This window comes from Orcinus orca, chromosome X, assembly GCF_937001465.1.
Source record: "Orcinus orca chromosome X, mOrcOrc1.1, whole genome shotgun sequence".
NCBI lineage: Eukaryota > Metazoa > Chordata > Mammalia > Artiodactyla > Delphinidae > Orcinus > Orcinus orca.
In genome coordinates this window covers 15,185,239-15,207,476 of record NC_064580.1, presented here as the reverse complement: position 1 = coordinate 15,207,476, position 22,238 = coordinate 15,185,239, and the positions used below count along the sequence as shown (strand labels likewise).

The window sequence follows — 22,238 nt, the reverse complement described above, 5'->3', positions numbered from 1 at the left end:
CTCTTTTTGAATTATGGTTTTCTCAGGGTATATGCCCAGTAGTGGGATTGCTGGGTCTTGAGTTTCTTTTAAAAACAATTTCTCTCTGGGAAAAAATCTAAATTTTATATATATAAAAATGTGTGTGAGGGCTTCCCTGGTGGCGCAGTGGTTGAGAGTCCGCCTGCCGATGCAGGGGACACGGGTTCGTGTCCAGGTCCGGGAAGATCCCACATGCCGCAGAGCGGTTGGGTCCGTGAGCCATGGCCGCTGAGCCTGCGCGTCCGGAGCCTGTGCTCCGCAACGGGAGAGGCCACAACAGTGAGAGGCCCGCGTACCACAAAAAAAAAAAAAAAAAATGTGTGTGAGTCTTTCATTAGATTTCTAAAAATTGACCCTGAAAAAGGCAGAAATATAGATACCATTATATAGAGAGAAAGACTCTAATGAAAGATCTAATGAAGCACATTTAATTAGGACATGGTCAGCTTTTATCTGAGATCCTGTATATACCATTGGGAACAAAGGTTTAGTTTATATGGAAGTGACCATGAGCAAATGAAACTCAGAAACGTGACATTTTAGAAGTTGTCAAGGATAAATTCTAGAAGTCAGAAGCTTAAAGAAGGATAAGATACAGTTTCACAAACTTATCCAAACACCAATTATAATTTAATACTCTCCTTCTAGGAGTAAGCACTCCATTGGTAATTATTATCTTGAAATGAATTCGTGAACATTAATTAAGCCCCCTCCAAACAGGATGATTAAAAGACAGTTAATAAAAGACATTTAATACTTGTCAAATTTACTAAACATTTGTTGCTATTGAAATTTTTTGTTCTTTTGCCAGATAGGTAAAAGGTACTTGACTGTTGCCGTATATCTTCTAGCAAAGGTTGTGTTTGGAGTTTGAAAGTGGCACCGTGGGAAACAGTGTGCTGTTACCATGGTCTTGGAATGTCATAATCCTGAATTCTGCAACCATCCTGTAGCCAAATGGCAGAGCAATTTGGGGCAAGCAACCTAATGCTTGAGCTCCTCTGGTTTCTAATCCCATAATAAAACAAATATAATAATAACCTCTCTCAGCTTCTTAACACTCTTTCTACCCTTGGCTTCAAGGCCCTTCTTCAAAACCTTTCTAATCTCTCCTTTTACTTTGCTCACTCTCAGTGGCAAAGCTAGTATATTTGACACCTGGACCAGATCATTTTTTTAAATGCCCTTTATTTCCATGCCAAAATTATTTCTGGTATCAGTCATATAATAATCACAATGATCATCTTCTTCCGTTATTCTTTGGTCTTAAAATAAACAATTAAAAGAAATTTTGGTCTGGGCAAGATGGCTCGGACCCATTTCTCCCTGATTCCCCCTGCTAAGTACAACTATAAAGCCTGGAGAGAACTTAAAAGGCAACCAAAGGAGCACTCTGAAATGTGGAAAGAGGAGCTGTTTAGGGATCCCAGGAGAACAACACAGCAGCAGGATGTCTTACATCTGTACCTCCCCTCAATGGAAGAAGGCAACCCAGGCCTAGCATTTCTAGACTCCCAACCTAGTAACACAGGGTAGCCCAGGTAGGCTCATTCCTCCATCAGATGAAATAGTAGGTCCTCTGACAACACCAGGTGAACCTGACAGCACGGGCAAGGGGGATGGGTCAGGAGCCCCACTAAAAACAAGCAGCTAAAGGAAGTGCTCCTCTCTTTCGCCAGACCCGAGACTCCTCTCTCTTGCTGAGAGACACCTAGTGACACACGTTGGCACTGGCAAGAGAGATTCTGCCACTCACAACAAGCTGCCTGGCCCAGGAAACACTCTTCGTCCCTATGGGCCCCCTGACTCCCTTCCTCCACGTAGAGACATCAGATGACCGTGCCTGGAGCAACCCCTTTGGCCCTCTCAGGCAACACCATCAGGGACCAGTGGGAGCCCCAGCAGCAGCAGATAAACCAAGCACGCCAAAAAAATACTGCAGGAGCTGTCATTCAAACCACAATCCACAGAAGTAGGTCAGGACCTGCATGCTAAACCTAAACAGGTGACTGACTACCTGCTAAAATAAAAGATTTAAATAGGAGCTAGAGTCTTACAACGTAACAGTAAAAATGTTTTTTAAATAAAATTTATTTATTTATTTACTTATTTTTGGCTGCGTTGGGTCTTCGTTGCTGCGTGCAGGCTTTCTCTAGCTGTGGTGAGCAGGGGCTACTCTTCTTTGCGGTGCACGGGCTTCTCACTGCGGTGGCTTCTCTTGTTGCGGAGCACGGGCTCTAGGTGCACAGGCTTCAGCAGTTGTGGCTCGTGGGTTCTAGAGTGCAGGCTCAGTAATTGTGGCGCACGGGCTTAGTTTCTCCACGGCATGTGGGATCTTCCCGGACCAGGGCTCGAACCCGTGTCCCCTGCATTGGCCGGTGGATTCTTAACCACTGCGCCACCAGGGAAGCCCCAGGATACTATTGAAAATCACTCATCAGGGAATTTCCTGGTGGTCCAGTGGTTAGGGCTCCGGCTTCCACTGCAGGGGGCACAGGTTCAATCCTTGGTCAGGGAACTAAGATCCCACATGCTGTGCGGTGTGGCCAGAAAAAAAAGAAAATCACCCATCATATCAAGAGCCAGGGGGCTTCCCTGGTGGCGCAGTGGTTGAGGGTCCGCCTGCCGATGCGGGGGACGCGGGTTCGTGCCCCGGTCCGGGAGGATCCCACGTGCCGCGGAGCGGCTGGGCCCGTAAGCCATGGCCGCTGAGCCTGCGCGTACGGAGCCGGTGCTCCGCAAGGGGAGAGGCCACGGCTGTGACAGGCCCGCGTACCGCAAAAAAACAAACAAACAACAGAGCCAGGAAAATCACAGTGTGATGTTGGAATTATCTGACAAGGAGTTTAAAGTAGCCATAAAAATAACAAAACTTCAACAAGCAATAACCAATTCTCTTGGAACAAATGAAAAAATAGAAAACCTCAGCAAAGAGCTATGTTATGGAAAAGAATTAAATGGAAATCTTCTAACTGAAAAATATACCAAAATTTTAAAAACTTGCTTGATGGGGTTTCCCTGGTGGCGCAGTGGTTAAGAATCCTCCTGCCAACTCAGGGGACATGGGTTCGAGCCCTGGTCCAGGAAGATCCCACATGCCACAGAGCAACTGAGCCCGTGCGCCACAACTACTGAGCCTGTGCTCTAGAGTCCACGAGCCACAAGCACTGAGCCTGCATGCCACAACTACTGAAGCCTGTGCGCCTAGAGCCCGTGCTCCGCAACAAGAGAAGCCACTGCAATGAGAAGCCCACACACTGCAACGAAGAGTAGCTCCCACTCACCACAACTAGAGAAAGCCCGTGCACAGCAATGAAAACCCAATGCAGCCAAAAATAAATTAAAATAAATAAATTTAAAAAAAACTTGCTTGATGGACTCAATAGTAGAGTAAATATGCCAGCAGATATAATCAATGAACTTGAGGAAAAATTAATAAAATTTACCCAATCTGAAAAAGACAGAAAATAGATTAGAAAAAAATGAAGAGACTCTTGGGGACCTGTGGAACAATAAGAAAAGATCCAACATTCATGTCATTGGAGTCCCAGAAGAAGAGGAGAAAGAGAGTGGGGCTGAAAGAATATTAGAAGAAGTAATGATGTAGAACACCCCAAATTTAGCAAAAGAAAACATAAAGATACAAGAATCTGAGCAAACCCCAAACAAGATAAATTCAAAGAAATTCATATTCACACACCATAGTTAAACCTCTGAAAACTAAAGGCAAAGATAAAATCTTGAAAGCAGCCGGAGAGAAATGATGATTACCTATCATCAGGGAACACCAATTCGAATGACAGTGGATTTCTCATCTGAAACCATGGAGGACAGAAGGAAGAGGTACAATATATTTCAAATTCTGAAAGGAAGGAACTGCCAACCCAGAACATCCGTTAGGTGAGGAGGGGAATCAAGACATTCGAAGATGAAAAACATTAAGAGAATTTGTTGCTACCAGACCTACTCTTAAATATTGGCAAAAGGATGTCCTTCAAGCAGAAATGAGCTTATAAAAGAAGGAATCTTCAAGCATCAAGAAGGAAGAAAGTTCATTTTGTATGCTGAAACTTTACTGAATGTTTATTATTACTTCTAACAGTTTTTTTGTGGAGTGTGGGATTTTCTATATATAGGATCATGACATCTGCAAACAGAGACAATTATACTTCTTTTTTTCCAATGTAGATGCCTTTTATTTCTTTTTCTTGCCTAATTTCTCTGGCTAAGATTTCCAGTGCTTTCTTAAATAGAAGTGGTGAGAGTGGGCATCCTTTTCTTATTCCTGATCTTACAGGAATTGCATTTACCTTTTCACCCTTGAGTATGATGTTAGCTATGGGCTTGTCATATATGGCCTTTGTCATGTTGAGATACATTCCTTCTATACCTAATGTGTTGAGAGTTTTGATCATGAAAGGATGTTGAATTTTTTCAGATGCTTTTTCTATATATGTTGAGATGATGTGGTTTTTATCCTTCATTCTGTTATGTGATGTTTATCACACTTGTTGACTTGTGTGTGTTCAACTATCTTGTATCCAAGGGATAAACTCCACTTGATCGTGGTGAATGATCCTTTTAACATGCTGTTGAAGTCGGTTGCTAGTATTTTGTTGAAAACTTTTGCATTGTGTTCATCAAGAATATTGGCCTGTGATTTTCTTTTCTTGTAGTGTACTTGTCTGGCTTTGGTATCAGAGTAATGCTGGCGTAATAAAATGAGTTTGGGAGTGTTCCTTCCTCCTCAACTTTTTGAAAGAGTTTGAGAAGGACTGACATAAATTCTTCTTTAAATGGTTGATAGAATTCACCAGTGAAGCCATCTGGTCCTGGGATTTTCTTTGTTGAGAAGTTTTTTTATTACTGATTCAAACACCGTAATCATTATTGGTCTGTTCAGATTTTCTATTCGTGATTCAGTCTTGGTAGGTTGTACGTTTCCAGAAACGTACCCATTTTTTCTAGGTTGTCCAATTCACTGGCACATAATTTTCATAGTAATCTCTTATGATCCTTTGTATTTCTGTGGTATCAGTTGTAATGTCTCCTCTTTCATTTATAATTTTGTTTGAGTCTTCTCTTTTTTTTCTTAGTCTAGCTAAAGGTTTTTCAATTTTACCTTCACAAAAAAACCTCAGTTTTATTGATCTTTTTATTGTTTTTTCTAGTCTTTATTTCATTTATTTCTGCTCTTATCTTTATTACTTACTTCCTTGAACAACAGAAAGAGCAGAATATGGGTGAATATGGATGAATACAATAGACTGTCCTTCTCATGAATTATATAAGTTATATTTTACAATTGAAACAAAAGTCATAACACCGTCTGATACTCAAGACAAAGATATTTGAAAGCAGTGAGAGTAAAAGGGACCTAATGGAAGTAAGATTTCCACAGTTTACTTGAAGTTGCAAAATGCTGATCTTTGACAAAGAAGCAAACGCAATACCATGGAGTAAAGATAGTCTCTTCAACAAACGGTGCTGCCACTAAGCTTCCAGAGCCTAAACAGTGCCTGGCACATAGTAGATGCTCAACAAATATTTGTTAAATGAATAAATGAATGATTTAAAAAGTCAAAGAATGACCCTTACTCCAACGCCAGTGGACAATCCAGAACTCTAATGCCAGTCAGCAATCCAGTGGGCTTGAAAGATTATACTCCCTAATGGTGATTATTCTGTAATGAAATCATTTTTAAATTCTAAAGAAACCCCAAAAAACAAAAAAACAAATGGTGCTGGAACAACTGAACATCACATGCAAAAAAAAAAAAAAAATCACACAGACCTTACACCTTTCGCAAAAATTAACTTAAAATGGATCCTAGACCTAAATGTAAAATGCAAAACTATGAAACTCCCAGAAGATGACACAGGAGAAAACCTAGATGCCCTTGGAAATGGCAATGGCTTTTAGATACAACACCAAAGGCACGATTCATGAAAGAAATAATTGGTAAGCTTCATTATAAGTTAAAAGCTCTGCTTTGCAAAAGACAATGTCAAGAGAATTAGAAGATAAGCCACAGCCTGGGAGAAAAGGTCTACAAAAGGCACATCTGATAAAGGACAGTTATCCAAAATATACAAAGAACCCTTAAAATTCTACCATAAGAAAACAACCCAATTAAAAAATTGACCAAAGACCTTAACAGACACTTCACCAAAGAAGATATATAGATGGCAAATAAGCATATGAAAAGATGCTCCACATCGTATGTCATAAGGGAAATGAAAATTAGAACAACAATGAGATACCACTACACACCTATTAAAGTGGCCAAAATCTGGAACGCTAACAACACCAAATGCTGGTGAGGGTGTAGAGCAACAGGAATTCTCATACACTGCTGGTGGGAATGCAACATGGTATAGCTACTTTGGAAGATAATTTGGTGGTTTCTTACAAAATTAAACATACTCTTACCATAGGATCCAGCAACCCTACTCCTTGGTATTTACCCAAAAGAGCTAAAAACTTATGTCTGCACAAAAACCTGCACATGGATGTTTATAGCAGCTTTATCCATAATTGCCCAAACTCTGAAGCAACCAAGATGCCCTTCAGTGGTTAAACAGATAAATAAACTGTGATACATCCAAACAACGGAATATTATTCAGCACTAAAATGAAGTGACCTGTAGGCCGGGAAAAGACATGGAGGAAACTTAAATGCCTATTATTAAGTGAAAGAAGCCAATCTGAAAAGGCTAAATATTGTATGATTCCAACTATATGACACTTCAGAAAAGGCAAAAACTATGGAGACGTTAAAAAAATCAGTGGTTGCCAAGAGGTGGGGGTCAGAGGAGAGATGAATAGGTAGAGCACAGAGGATTTTTAGGGCAGTGAGAATACTCGGTATGTTTATGACGATGGATACATGTCATTATACATTTGTCAAAATTCATAGAATGCACAACATCAAGAGTGAAATCTAAGGTAAATCATAGGCTTTGGGTGATTATGATATGTCAGTGTAGGTTCTCCAGTTGTAACAAATGTACCCCTCTTGTGGGTGATGTTGATAATGGCAGAGGCTATGCATGTGTGAGGGAAGGAGGTATATGGGAAATCTCTGTACCTTCCTCTCAATTTTGTTGTGAACCTAAAACTGCTCTTTAAAAAAGTAAGTCTTTTCACAGACCTACTAGAGAATGGACTTGAGGATACGGGGAGGGGGAAGGGTAAGCTGGGACGAAGTGAGAGTGGCATGGACACATATACACTACCAAATGTAAAACAGGTAGCTAGTGGGAAGCAGCCGCATGGCACAAGGAGATCAGCTCAGTGCTTTGTGACCTCCTGGAGGGGTGGGATAGGGAGGGTGGGAGGGAGGGAGACGCAAGAGGAAGGAGATATGGGGACATATGTATATGTATAACTGATTCACTTTGTTATAAAGCAGAAACTAACACACCACTGTAAAGCAATTATACTCCAATAAAGATGTTAAAAAAGTCTTTTAAAAAATAAATCAATGAAATCTATCATATCAATAGAATAAAGAAGAAAAACCAAATAATCAATATTAATTGATGTAGAAAATACATTTGACAAAATTTAATACTCATTCATGATACAAGCTCTCAGCTTTGTTCCTTCTCAAGATTGCTGTGGCTATTTGGGGTCTTTTGTGGTTCCATAAAATTTCAGAATTGTTTATTCCATTGCTGTGGAAAATGCCACTGGAATTTTGATAGGGATTGCATTGAATCTGTAGATCACTTTAGTTAGTATGGACATTTTAACAATATCAATTCTTCCAATCCGTGAACATGGGATATCTTTCCATTTATTTGTGTCTTCTTTAGTTTCTTTTCATCATTGTCTTATAGTTTCCCATATATAGATTGTTCACCTCCTTGGTTAAATTTATTGCTGGGAATTCCCAGGCGATCCAATGGTTAAGACTCCACATTTTCACTGATGAGGGCCCAGGTTTGGTCCTTGGTCGGAGAACTAAGATCCCACAAGCCTCGTGGCACAGCAAAAAAAAAAAAAAAAAAAAAAAATTATTCCTAAGTATTTTCTTCTTTTCGACTCTATTGTAACTGGGATTGTCTTCTTAATTTCTTTTTCAGATAGTTTGTTGTTAGTGTATAGAAACACAACTGATTTTTATACGTTGATTCTTTTATCTTGCAACTTTACTGAATTTATTAATTCTAACGGTGTTTTGGTGTAGTCTTTAGGGTTTGCTGTGTATAAGGTCATGTTATCTGCAAACAGAGACAATTTAATTTCTTCCTTTTGGATTTGGATGGCTTTTTTTTTTTACATCTTTATTGGAGTATAATTGCTTTACAATGGTGTGTTAGTTTCTGCCTTATAACAAAGTGAATCATTTATACATATACATATGTTCCCATATCTCTTCCCTCTTGCGTCTCCCTCCCTCCCACCCTCCCTATCCCACCCCTCTAGGTGGTCACAAACCACCTAGCTGATCTCCCTGTGTTATGTGGCTGCTTCCCACTAGCTATCTGTTCTACGTTTGGTAGTGTATATATGTCCATGCCACTCTCTCACTTCGTCCCAGCTTACCCTTCCCCCTCCCCATGTCCTCAAGTCCATGCTCTAGTAGGTCTGTGTCTTTATTCCCATCTTACCCCTAGGTTCTTCATGACATTTTTTGTTTTTTTCTTAGATTCCATATATATGTGTTAGCATACGGTATTTGTCTTTCTCTTTCTGATTTACTTCACTCTGTATGACAGACTCTAGGTCCATTGGATGCCTTTTATTTCTTTTTCTTGTCTAATTGTTCTATCTAGGACTTGCAGTACTATGTTAAATAGAAATAGTAAGAGTGGACACCGTTCTGTTATTCCTAATCTTAGAGGAAAAGCTTTTAGCTTTTCATTGTTGTGTATGATATTAACTGAAACACAGGGAAAAAGCTCCTTGACAGTGGTCTTGGCAGTGATTTTTTTTATATGACATCAAAAGCAAAAGGAATAAAAGCAAAAATAAACAAGCAGGAGTACATCAAACTAAAAAGCTTCTAGACAGCAAAGGAAACAATCAACATAATGAAAAGGCAACCCGTGGAATGGGAGAAAATATTTGCAAACCTTATATCTGAGGTATATAATATGAGAGGTTAATATCCAAAATATATAAGGATCTCACACAACTCAATAGCAAAAAAAAAAAAAAAAAATCACAACCTGATTTAAAAATGGGCAAAGGATGTGAATAGACATTTTCCCAAGGAAGACATACAGATAGCCAACACATATATGAAATGATGCTCAACATCACTAATCGTCAGAGAAATGCACATCAAAACCACGAGATATTGCCTCACATCTGTTAAGACAGCTATTATAAAAAATACAGCAGGTAACAAATATAGGCAAGGGTGTGGAGACAAGGGAACCCTCGTGCACTGTTGGTGGGAATGTAAATTGGTGCAGCCATTATGGAGAACAGTATGGAGGTTCCTCAAAAAATTAAAAATAGAGCTACCCTATGAACTATCACTTCTGCGATTTGTTTGTCACTATTATGACATACATTTATTTTGTATTAAATAAAAGACACACACATAAATAAAATGCAAACATTATGATTTAATTAATAAGTGAGTGAAAGCAGTAAACTCACAATTCCCTTAGGTATACGAGGAGAAGGCACACAAATAAAAATGGCCCGTCTCCCTAGAATCAGTGAAATATAATTTAAAACAAAATGAGACAAATATTTTGGTGTAGCCCAGTGAGTACTCATAAGGCAAGTACTCTCAGAGCTCCTATTTGGGGTTGTAAGTGGAACATCCTTTTTTTTTTTTTTTTTTTTTCTGTACGCGGGCCTCTCACTGTTGTGGCCTCTCCCGTTGCGGAGCACCGGCTCCGGACACGCAGGCTCAGCGGCCATGGCTCACGGGCCCAGCCGCCCTGCGGCATGTGGGATCCTCCCGGACCGGGGCACGAACCCGTGTCCCCTGCATCGGCAGGCGGACTCTCAACCACTGCGCCACCAGGGGAGCCCTGGAACATCCTTTTTAAAATCAGTTTGGCAACATGTAAGTGTTTCTGTGTCTGCCCCAGAAATATTACAGCTGTGTATTTATTCTGAGAAATAATTATTAATAGGAAACATTGATATACACAAAGATACTAATTGTAGGGTTCTTTACAACAGCAGAATCTGGAAATAACCTACACTTCCAAAGTAGGGCAAAAGCTAAGTATATGGTGATGAATCCACTTAATAAAATTATTCATTGAACCATTGAAAATGTTTATTTTGATTATGTAATATTATTAGAATGCTATTGGAAATACTTATTAGTTGAAGATATTAAGAGACAAAAGCAGGACTAAAATTATATACAATATTATTTCACTTGAGTAAGTGCTCTAAGGAGAAAAACTTGAAGGGAATATACAGATATTTGAGAGTGGGTGTGATTGAATGTTTATACTGAAGATAGAATAGCCTTTTACACTTATATTTAATTTTTAATGAATGTTATAATGAAAAATCGTTTTTAAAAGAATAAATTATATGTATTGTACAGTACTTCTACGTTAAACATGAATATTTTCTAAAGCAATAATGTATTTTTTAAAAGGTCGCCTCTATTTGCAAATAAAATGTTCGTTCTTCAAAAAAACAAAAACAACCACTATAAATCTCTAACGAGGACCCATCTAATAGGAGTGAAAGAGATAATCCAGGATGGTGGTAGTCTGCAATTTATGCAAATGCTCTTGTCATGTTTGGGGGCGGTCTCTTTAAGGCAGGATGTCAGTGAATGAGAAACCAGGTCTATCCTATACAGACAGCAATGTGGACCTCAGAGACTGATGGGGATGCTGGTGAGTGAGGTTTGGTGGTGGAGCTCCATTTCCCATGCAAGTCATGAGAGCTATGCAGAGAAACAGACCCAGAAGCCTAATCCTAGGGCTGGGGCCAATGTGGGGGAGAGTCGTGGAGCAGACGACCTGGTGAATGCTGTGACCTGGTGAATGTGGCTGAGCGATGCCTCAGGGGCACTGGGAGAAGCCAGCTTCATCTCAGATCCTCACACTGGTGGTCTGGCTCAGAAATGAGGCAGGGATAATCCTAGGAGTGAAGAGTATTGAGATTCACCTGGAGGGGCCAAGGTAGGCAGGGGCTGATGGACAGTAATCTCGTGAGAGCACTTGGATGTTGACCCGGCAGAGAGGCCACAAATGCAAAGGACAACGATGCAAACTGCTAGCCATCCTAGCCAGAGAGATTTTTACTCCTGCTCTCTTTGCCTCCTTCTATAAAATTGTTCTGTTCATAAAATTCTGTGATTTGAGAAATTTCCCAACTGAAGAAAAAAGAAATGATTGAAGTCCGTTCTGTATTATACATTGATGTCCTGTTCAAAATGAATGACCTTGCAACTCCTTTTACCCTTGAAATTATAGCAACAGAAACCTTGTCAGTTCTGTTGGAGAGACTTGCCACTCTTGAATCGGACAAACCTGACAGTCCATCCACACGCTGGAGCTGCAGGAGTGTGCAGTGCATTTTGCGGCATAAACCATTTGTGAAATTGATGGCTGTGTTCTCGTTTGTTTATAAGCTGCGTGCTAGCTAGGTCAAATAGGGTGTATCTATGGGAGAGCGAGCTAATCACTCCCAACAGCCGATGGTTGGATGGCTGAGAAGGCCCTCAGTTGCTCGAGACAACGGCAGAGATAGAATCTTGTCCTGACCACAGCCCCAGGCACAGGGGACTGTGGTTTTCAGTGACTGGGGATATTAAGGGGCCACTGTTTGTTGTCCCCTTTAACATGAACACTCATGCCTTGGCGTGTCTCAGCAGTTATTTTTTAGGATTGTTTTGGCTAATATTCTAATTGTCAGTGCTCAGTTACTCCAGGGTAACTTTGTCGATTTTTCCTTTCTTATTGGGAGATCAGTCTGGCTCATTTGTGAAAGGATCTTTAAGAAAGGAAAAGGTGAGTCTGACACCTGGAAAGAGAAGAGGAGTTGGCAGGTGTAAAGGTGTGTGTGTGTGTGTGTGTGTGTGTAGTTCTCTGAGCATCATTTTCCCCATCGAAAGGCTGGGCGGTGTGGGACCATCTCTGAGCGAGCCTATCCTTGGTCCTTTGTGTGCCAGTATTTCAACGACACTCATGTCATAGTTGGCATTGTTATCCCATCCAGCAAATTAAGTTGCCTCTCCAAAACCAAATCTGCGTCTGTTTTCCACTTAACCAAAATCCACTGCCTTATTGTTTCACGCCCCTGAGTCCAACTCTCTCTCCCAGCTCTAATTTTCGTTTCTGGTCCTTTCCTGGTGACGAATGTGCATGCTACTCTGTCTCATGCAACCTGGCTTCTCACTTGGCCTGTACAGGGCTCTCCATTGATTTGGACAAACCCTGAAAGCCTCAGGTGATGATCACCTGGCTTCAACCCCCAAACTCACTCAGTCCACATCCTCCCACCACATGGAAAAAGAAAGTGCATTTGACAGTTGTAAGACTTGTACAAGATGGGGAATATTGATGCTCCTTAGTAATAAGACCAAAGCACTTACTGAGTGAGGGGAGATAATCATGGATTTAACCGTTACTTTTTTTTAGATTTATTTTTAATATATTTATTTTTATTGATGTATACTTGATTTACAATGTTTCAGGTATACAGCAAAGTGATTCAGTTATACATATAACTATATTATATACACATAATATAACTATATATATATATATATATATATATATATATATATATATAGTTTTCCAGATTCTTTTCCATTGTAGGTTGTTACAAGATATTGAATATAGTTCCCTGTGCTATCCAGTAGTTCCTTATTTATTTTATACTTAGTAGCGTGTATCTGTTCCCCCCAAACTCCTAGTTTATCCCTCCCCACCTTTCCCCTTTGGTAACTGTAAGTTTGTTTTCTATGTGTCCACGAGTCTATTTCTGTTTTGTAAATAAGCTCCTTTGTATCATTTTTTTAGATTCCACATATAAGTGATATCATATGGTATTTGTCTTTCTCTGACTTACTTCACTTAGTATGATCATCTCCAGGTCCATCCATGTTGCTGCAAATGGCATTATTTCATTCTTTTTTATGGCTGAGTAATATTCCATTGTATATATGTACCACATCTTCTTTATCCATTCCTCTGTCGATGGATGTTTAGGTTGCTTCCATGTCTTTAACAATTACTTGTTGAAGTCCTCCTACATAAAGAGAACTAAAGTAGGTTTTGTGGGAGATGTAAGCCATGGGTCCTCCCTTGATATTGACAGTCAAGTCAGAAAGACAAGACATAAGGGTGATAGCAGCTACTGCTGGTACAAGGGATCCAAGTCCAAAGAGAGAACCTTGCTGGCTCAAAGCCACTCAGAGCAGTGAGAGGACAGGAAATAGAAACAAGTTCTCCTGACCCTGGGCGCAGGACTCTTAGCGCTCTGTCAGAGTCAGGAGAGTGCCTCCAAGATGCTGCTAGTGTGAAAGCCACCACGTGCACAGTGGGCTTCCAAATTCCGCAGAGCCATGTACTTCAACCACGTTCCAGTTCAGATCATTTTCTGCACTTGTCTTCAATCAAATTAAAATATCAATTACTGACCTACTTCCTCCCTCCACTTATCTTTGTTAGATCTCTTGATTTCAGAACGGCCCTTACCCCTTATCTGGGACTCAAGCAAAACAAAACAAAACAAAAACAATCCTGTAATCCTGCATGTACGTCTTATGATGCTTTCAGTTGCAAGCAGTAGAGACCTGACTCGAAGAAGAAGCTTTGAAGCAGTGTAATGATGTACGTAATAGGAAGTGCAAGTTCAGGTGGCCCCAGAGGTGGCTGGTTGTTCTAGCAGTTCAATAACATCCTCACAGTTCCAGGTTCTTTCTCTGTTTCTGTTGTGCTGCCTTGAGCATCAGCTCCCTCCTAGCATCATAGTGACCATCCATCCTGCTTTGCTGGGAAAACCCAGTTTATGCCTTTTGCCCTGACATAATTAGCAACAGCAACCCCTTTCATCCTCAGTAGTGTCCCTGTTTAGATGATCAATTATATGGTCACCTGCATCGTGTTCTTGCTGCCAGTTGCAACTATGGTTACATTGTCTTCACGTCCATTGGGAGAGGGTGGTACTCTCTCCTGGAACGGTAAGAACTTACCCATAAAGCCCCCAGCAAATCTCTCCTCTCATCTGTTTGGTCCAAGTTATAGCAGGAGGGATGCAATTAGCCTCAGATCAAACAGACCCCACCCTAAAGTTAGGATCAAATTTAAGCTACATGATTTCATAGGAGAGGGATGGATACCTGAACAGCATTAGGTTTCTGTTAGGAAAGAGGAATGGAGAATGCAGAATGGAGCAGCCACAAGCAATGCCCTTTCTAATAAGCCTCCTTCTTGCTCTTAACAATTTACCCAAATCCTCTGAAATCAAATGTCCCCTGGTTGAGACTACACAGAGCTACAACTGGACTGTGAGAGACTTCAATGCCTGGCAGGGACGGTACCTCATTACTCTGGGTGTTGTAGCATGTAGCTTATTACTGTAAAGTAATAGCTGTTTGAGATACGCTTGTCGATTGCCTAACTGAAGGACCACTCACAAACCCTTTGATTCACTCTTTGCTAAAATTATCAAAGATTTCACATGGACTCTACTGTGGTCTTTGGATAAAATCAGGGCATAAGAAATTTCGTATGAAATCTCTGAATGAAGAATACTGAAGCCCCCATGCCGACCACATTAGAAGTCGCGGTTCTGTCAAAATTGTCAAAACCTTTCCCTTACCCTGTGGCTCTGTATATTCCTTAGGTTAAAATGTCATTGCAGCTGGACTGTCTCTCTCAATGCTCTTCATCCTCTTTCCCGGAGCCTGGGTTGGATTTCAATCCTCTGTGATTTAATACCCCTTGCATTTTTTTTACCAGTATTTGTCCCTTTTGCATTGTGACTATGTTTTCAAATGCCTGCCTCATTCAATCACTTAATCATCCAGTAAATATTCTTGACCACAGAAAAATTTTTAAAGAGTTTCCATTTTAAATACATTATTCAACTTCAGTAAAATATAGGCCCCTTAAGAATTTCTTTTAAGCAGTGGACCCTTTCCCCCAGTCACATTCATACCCATGAGCGTTAACTGACATCAACAACTTCATGGCTTCCAGGAACTCTTACAGAAATCCTCAACAGTGTTCATGCAGATCAGATCAAATCACGCTGGCATGGCCCAGGGTGATGGGCTCAGTCAACAACTCAAGTCACATGTGTCTTCTGCGGAGCTCGTCAACACCCACTGCTTCGACCAACACCCAGAGCCCAGTAACTCCCAAATCTAGGTCTGCAGCTTAGATTTTGAACTCCAAAATCTAGGCAAATGCCTGTTGGGCTTCTCTATGTGGCTACCCAACAAGTACTTCCAACTCAAGATGTCCTAACCAGAGCTCCCTGGAGCGCACACTGACCGTGCTCCAGCCCCCTCCCTGGGATGCTACCATTTTAACGTGCTTCACAGACGTCCAGCTGCCAGTATCTTCTCCCTGTACCCGAGAAGGACTCGCTGCCTATGCTGGGTAGCAGGTCAAAAGTGCCAGAAACTCAGCACCCCCTGGGCCCTTAACCAGCTTCCTCACCTCTTGATGGGACAATTCTGAAGTGAGTGTTTTTCATCGTGTCCAAGAGTTTGCCTGTGGGATTAAGCTGCAGCTGCCCATGGTAGAAATTGGCCTTGATAACATCCCCGCTATTGGCTGCCGCCCCTCTCTCTCCCTTCTCTACTCCCCTACCAGTGTTTCCTTCACTTTCACATTCAGGATCCGCTTCTGGGGGACCCTACAGCATTCATCATCTCCAGCCCCAAATCTGCCTCTCTTCCTAAGGACCTCTGTCTCAGTGATCACACCCTCACCCACTCTGTCACCCAATTCAGAAAGTCAGGCGTGAGTTACTCCAACTCCTGTTTCCTCCGGCACTAAGCCCTGTTGATTCTGTATCCCGAGCATCGCTTGACTCAAGTTCCGATCCTTCATCTCTGCTGGCACTGCTTTGACTCAAACTCCAATCATTGCTACAGTCTCTGTCACCTGGTCTCCCTGCTGCCAGTCTCACCCCCTCCATTCAGCCCTTCACACTCAACACCAGAGTGATCATTCCTCAACCCACATCTTTCCTGGTCACTCCCTTGCTTAAAGTCCTTCAATGGCTCCCCACTGACTACAAGAAAAAGCTCCTTTACAGGACAGACCAGGGACCTCAACTGACCCCTAGCTTCCTCCACCCCTCTTTGCTGCTGTTCCTCACAGCCCCTGCTCCAGGCTCACAGAGTATTTGCAGCCTCCAGAACGTGCTTTGCATCCGAGCTTTGGCGCCTGCTGTTCACTTGTAATGACTTTTTCTTACTTTGAAAAACTCCCATTCATCTCTCACTGCTCTGCTCTTGTCACCATCTCTATGCCATCTTTTCTGACTGCCCTGCTCCATGCCACTCCCACACAGTGATGGGCCCACTCGTTCGGGGTTCGCCTAGCCCGTTTTACAACTCCTCATGTACATATAGTGTCGCACTGTATTGTTAATAGTTTATTTACTGGCCTGTGAGCTCCTTGAGCTCAGCAACGTATGTTGACCATCTCTCTCACCGCAGTCCTTAGCTCAGTGACTGGCATAGAGCAGATGCTTCATAGATGTCTATTGGACACATGAATGAATCGCTCGTCTGGCAAGTATGTGAAAACTAGATTATTAATAGATGCTGTATTAGAGACGCAGGATATAGATCAAGAATCAGATCTGAAATGGGAACGTTCCTGAGTCCTTATTTAAAATCACCAAATATTTGAATTATAGATCTCAAAAATCACCCTGATCAACCCTGAAAGATTTTTTTGCTTCTTTCCTGCTGTTTGGGCATGTCCTTTCCTCCCTCCATTTTCTGTATGAATGCAGTTCTTCCATATTAATGTCCTATTTCTGTCCCCAAACATCTCCTCCCCGCAATCCAGACCCTCCTTTATGGACTCCTCTTTTCCCCTTCTCTCTGCAAGGGCAGCCACAGTGAAAATACAGAGGGGTGCCACTGCACATTTCTCTGGAAATGGGGGCCACGATGCCTGTTTATTATGCATTAATCTGAATCAATATAGTCCTTCCTGAAAACACAAGCACCTCAAAGGGCAGCAAATATGAATCACAACTGCCAGTGAGGATCAAACATTAACCCAGGGCTGTGATGAGGCCAACAAAAGAAATAGGCTAGTAATTGCCTTCCAGGATATCAGTCCCTACCTTATACACACATACCCCCTCAACACACACAAAACCTTTATGGATCTTTCAGCCATGAACTTGCCCGATTATAATTGCCCGGCTGTGTCTTTAGTTGTATTCAGGCTCGGTCCTGGCAACCGAGACCTCACGTACCTGACCCAAAGACTCAGTTCTGAGATCTATAGAGGAAGTCTTTGGTTTCTGAAATGGTTGAAGACGAATTCACAGACAAATATTTCCACAGGTATCATTAATGACTTGGAGCTGACTTAAAACTCCCAGAGGCTGACTGAAACAAGTAGGAACTGGTACTTTTTGTTGATATTCATTTCTATCAGTTCTTAAACTTGCATTGTGTGTCTTTCTGCCCTTAAGTCGATTGGGTACTCCTTAGTTGAACTCTTTTTTTTTCAAAAGAGGAAATTCAGTATCAAGGAATGGTACCACCAGGGCTGACTTCTCCCTTAGGACCAGTAGGCACGGTGCCTGAGGCCCAAAATACTTTTCAGGGCCTCAGGGAAATGTTTTCATTTCTTTTAAAATCAGAAGAAAATGTGATCTTTGAGGTCGAAGAAGTTGTTTTAATATATAATATTAATTCATTCGTCTTCACACCAATGCAGTCGTAAAATGTAGTTTTTACTATTTTTTCTATGGAGGAAAGAGTCCACAAAGGCAAAGGGCCCACGAAAGGTATAACGTGGTCCTGGTTTCTACCACATTATGCTTGCAACACGACAGGGTTAGAGTAGAACCTTTCAAACACAAGTTCAGGTGCCCATACTAATCATGAACTTGCCAGACTGCTCTCTATGTACTGTACCCTCTGGCCACCCCAGATTCTACAAGAGGGAAGTCATAGCCACTACTCATGTGAGTGTTGAAACTCAAGGAGGTTTGAACACGCAAAGGACAGCTAGATTCAGACTGCTCTCAGCTCTGATTCAAGTAATTTCTTCTCTGCCCTTCTCTCTCAAATGTCTGCATCCTGTTTTGATTACCAGAAAAAAAATCTTTTCACCTTTCGGGATTAATTAAACCAGTGGAGTTGCTTCCTTTGCCCTCTTAAAACATTTATAGGATTTAGGTTTTTTACTTTGTTTTAAAATGATCAATACTGCTACTGACACCTATGATTTATTTACTGGTTAGCGACCACATAGTCATCATCTCTGTAACGCCAGTTCTTAGCCCAGTGTCTGGCAAACACTAGGTGCTTAATAAATGTTAACATTAACAGATGAATCACCTTAAAGGCAAGTATGCGGAAATGAGATTATGTCTGTAGGCTAATTTTGTCTTTAATAATCTGACCCCTTGTGAGAAGGATCTCCGACCTGTATCACAATTGGCATTTTAGGAGGTGGTCGCTGGGCCCTCACCACCTCTCCGGCCTCCATCCACCAGCCACTTCCTCCCTCCTGGGCTATGTTCTCTCTCCTCTGCATCCTGGGGTCTGAAATGGTCCCCAGCCCGCCGGGAGGCAGCAGGGTCCCCGCTCCGCCGGCTCTCCCCGGCGTCGGCCCCGCCCCCCGCGCCCCGGCACCCCTTCCACCCGCCACCCCGCGCCTCCGACAGCCACGCCCTCCCCGTGGGCGAGATCACCTGTCCCTCCTCCGCCGCCGCCTCCTCGGGTACCCTTTCGCCCCCCTCCTGCTCCCCCTCCTCCGCCACCTCCCCCAAGCCCTCCCCTTCCCCGCCTCCTCCCACCCCTCGGTGTATATAGTAAAGGCCGGGCGCCGCACGCAGACACACTCGTCTGGACACAGGCGCACACACGCTCACGCACGACCGGCAGCAGCGGCGGCGACAGCAGCTCGGTGACAGCGGCGACGGCAGCTCCCACCGCTGCGCACCCCCTTCAGGCGGCCGGCGGCGAGGCCAGACCGGAGAGTTCCCGTACCCGCGACCACCCCTTGGCTTCCTGGAGGCGGCGGCCGCGATTGCAAGGTAGCGGCCGCGACGCCCCCGTGCGGGCCGGGGTACCCCCCCCCGTGCCCTCCCCGCGCGGACCTGCCACCGGGACGCAGGGGGCGCGCCGGGCTGGGCGCGCCTGGCGGGGCCCGGCGCCCGGGGAGGGGCCTGCTCCCGGAGGCAGGACGGCGCCCGGAGGCCGGGGCCAGCGGGGAGGGCCGGGCGGGGGCGGGGACGCGAGCCGAGGCCGCCACCCGCGCGGCGTCCCCGGGCCCCGCTCCTGCTCCCGGCGCCGCGCACTGGCCGGCGGGGCTGGGGCCGGCCGGGGAGGCGGCGCCGGGCGGCGGGGCGGGGGCCCCGAAGTGGGTTTCGGGCCGCCACCGGCGCTGGCACCGGGCGCAGAGGGCGGCGCGCGGCGGACTCCGCGCCCGGGCATCGCACCCGGGCCGCCTTCGGCTCTGCCGCTCTGCCCTGGCCCGGAAAACCCGGCGCCTTCCAGGCCCTTCGAAAGATGGATTCTGTTGACGTATCTGGCGGCCCTGGCGAGCAGGGTGGAAAGTTGGGTTTTGCCAGATCTCACTGGGCTCGTCTTTGTGACGCTCGGCCAGCCCCGCATCCTTCCGGAGCTGGGTGAGTGTGCGTCGGCGCCCCGCGAGCCTTCGTGCCCCCCAATGCCCAGACCCGGGGTGGCCGCACCAGCTCGGGCTTTCTGCCATGTTAGGCACCGAGCAGCCTTCTCGCTGCATTTTTGCGTGCGTTTCAGCGGTGCCTTTTGCTGCGGAGGGAGTTCTTGCCTTCCTCCGCGTTGGCTTTTTCGGGGTTGGGGTTATGCTCTGTGTGTTTGCTTGTTTGCCGTTTAAAGCCCGACTATTGTTCAGGATAAGCTCCGCCTGGGTGGGGAAATGGCATCCCACCACAGTTGCCGGCGAGGGGGTAGAAATGTTGCCAAACAGCTGCTGCTTTGTTTTTCCCTGTCAGAAGTCCCTGGAGTGGGTTTGGGGCACGACGGATGGATGCAGAGAGGGATGGGGCACGGAAGAAGAAGGTGGCTGTGGAGGAGCGAATTGTCACCCACCCCAGGGCACGCAGTCAGCTTCCCTCTCTGCCTGCCAAACTTTTATGAATATTCCTTTTGTGATGGGGGAAGCTTAATGAATTCAGCCCAGTTTTCCAGGGAAAAGCAACCCGGCTTTAACAATGGTTTGAGAACTTAATCAATGAGAAAGGCAGGGGGAGGAGGAGGAGACGCTGACACCGTATCGGGGATGTGGCTGCTTCTTACAGAGTCAGGTAGGGGAGAGGTGGGCAGGGCAGGGCGCAGCGCCTGCGTGGCCGCGTTGCCGGAACTGTCAGCAGCTTTTACCTGTGCCCGCTGGAGCCACCCACCGTCGTTAGCCACCTCACGGTCTACCCAGAACTCGGCGACGGGGCTTGAGGGGCCGCTCGCGGCAGTGCGGGGGCGGCCCCCCTCATCTGGCGTTTTTAAGGATGTGTAAATATTTTGCTGAGGATAAGTGACATCAACAGAATGATATTCCGCAGAGCCCGGGTGTGCAGCGATGATAAATAGATACGGCCAAACAAAGTTTTGATAACCGCGGATTCTCAGGCTGGCTCTGTTTCATTTGGGTCTTTGTTTTTGTTGGTTTAGCATTATCTCTCATCCTCTAGTGCGAGCCCTTTATTTAGCTGATTCTTGGAAGCTGCTCTTTAGAACAGAGAGAAAAGCAGCCAGCAGGGAGAAAACAATTCTTAGCCTTGCGTGCATCGGGCAAGGTTTTGTGTGCTTTTCCCAAGGAATCTCCCACCGTTTTCTAGACGTCTCTCTTCCTCCTTTTGCGTCATCAGAATCGTTTGTTGATTGACCAAGAGACTTTTGATAACTTTGAAAATGTGTTGTGATATGCCTTTGTTCCAGTAGAGGGGTGGCAGCATGGGAGGAGGGCAGTGGGGCGCCTAGTGAATGGGAGCTGCTCACCCGAGCAGCATCATGTCCCTACCCACTGTTTTGTCCTCGGTGTTTTCTTCTCAAAGGGGAACACAGGGAGCTGTGCTACTTTCTGAAGGCGGGGTGGCTGGAAGGCTATAAGCCCGGTGGCATCCCGATTTCTCTGCCCCTTGGAAGCCCAGAGAAGCCACCTACCCCCCACCCCACACACAATATCCCGTGAATGGGCGCTTCCGCCTCATTCTGACAGATGCCCACTGGGAACGTCCACAAGGTGGCCGGGCACCACGAGCCAAGTCAGACTGGATCTTGGGGTACTGGCTGCTTTGGCACCAGCCCATGGTACCATTCAGCCAGCCAGAGAGGTCCTTTATCATGCAAAGAAGCCCCAGACCTCCACAGGTGAGTTTTGGCCCAGGAAAATCTGCCCGTCTCAGGAACAAATGAGAAAACAGCTTTCCAGGTGATGCCAATTGCCAATATGAGAACTTGGTTGATGGGCATTTTGGTCAAGAACTGTAAAATAAATGAAAAGTCTCGTAGCCAGAAAACAGAGCCACCAAGACAGGACCCCTGAAATGGAAAAAAAATAAGAAAAGAAAGAAAGCAAAAGGCTGGAAGGTGTGTGACGAGGTGTTGCTGGAAGCGCTATAGCACCAGAAGACCAATATAGCCCTAGCTATAATGACCTGAAAACTAGATAGGACTGGTCTCCCCAGAACCATCTGACCCAGAGTGGAGGTATTCTGTGTGTGCAGACATCCACACACAGTGTGCTCTGAATGTACAGGAAGAAAATAGCAAGTGTCTATTCTCTGGCTCCTCCTGTAACCTTAGATTCAGGGAAGGAGGGTAGTGGAGGGAAATAAGTCAAGAAGGAAATTAACATTTGTTGTTGCCCTCTGTCTGCCAGACACTTTACATGTGGGAAACCATGATGTAACAGAGGCATTATTTTACAGATAAGGAATCTGAGGCTCAGAGAAATTTCCAGTTGAGTGTCTGATTCCAGACTTCGGTGGTTATGACTTAAAGGGGCAACATGTTCCTCTACCCTTCCCCCAAGTCTCTTATTTATTTCTCCCGGAGACCGGAGTCCTCAGC

The 22,238-nt window shown here is 44.3% G+C and overlaps 1 protein-coding gene across 4 annotated transcripts in view; it reads left to right on the top strand.

The window, feature by feature from the left end:
* RAI2 (retinoic acid induced 2) overlaps positions 1–22,238 on the top strand; it is a 218,645-nt gene that overhangs the window by 139,171 nt on the left and 57,236 nt on the right. The window contains exon 1 of one of the 4 annotated variants that reach the window (XM_004269641.3): positions 19,002–19,222. The exons of 1 other annotated variant lie outside the window; for it this stretch is intronic. The gene's annotated coding sequence lies outside the window, so the exon portion shown is untranslated. Of the gene's footprint in view, positions 1–19,001; positions 19,223–19,418; positions 19,817–22,238 lie in introns of those variants that run through there. 2 more of the 4 variants (XM_004269642.2, XM_049704760.1) reach the window with 2 other exon arrangements.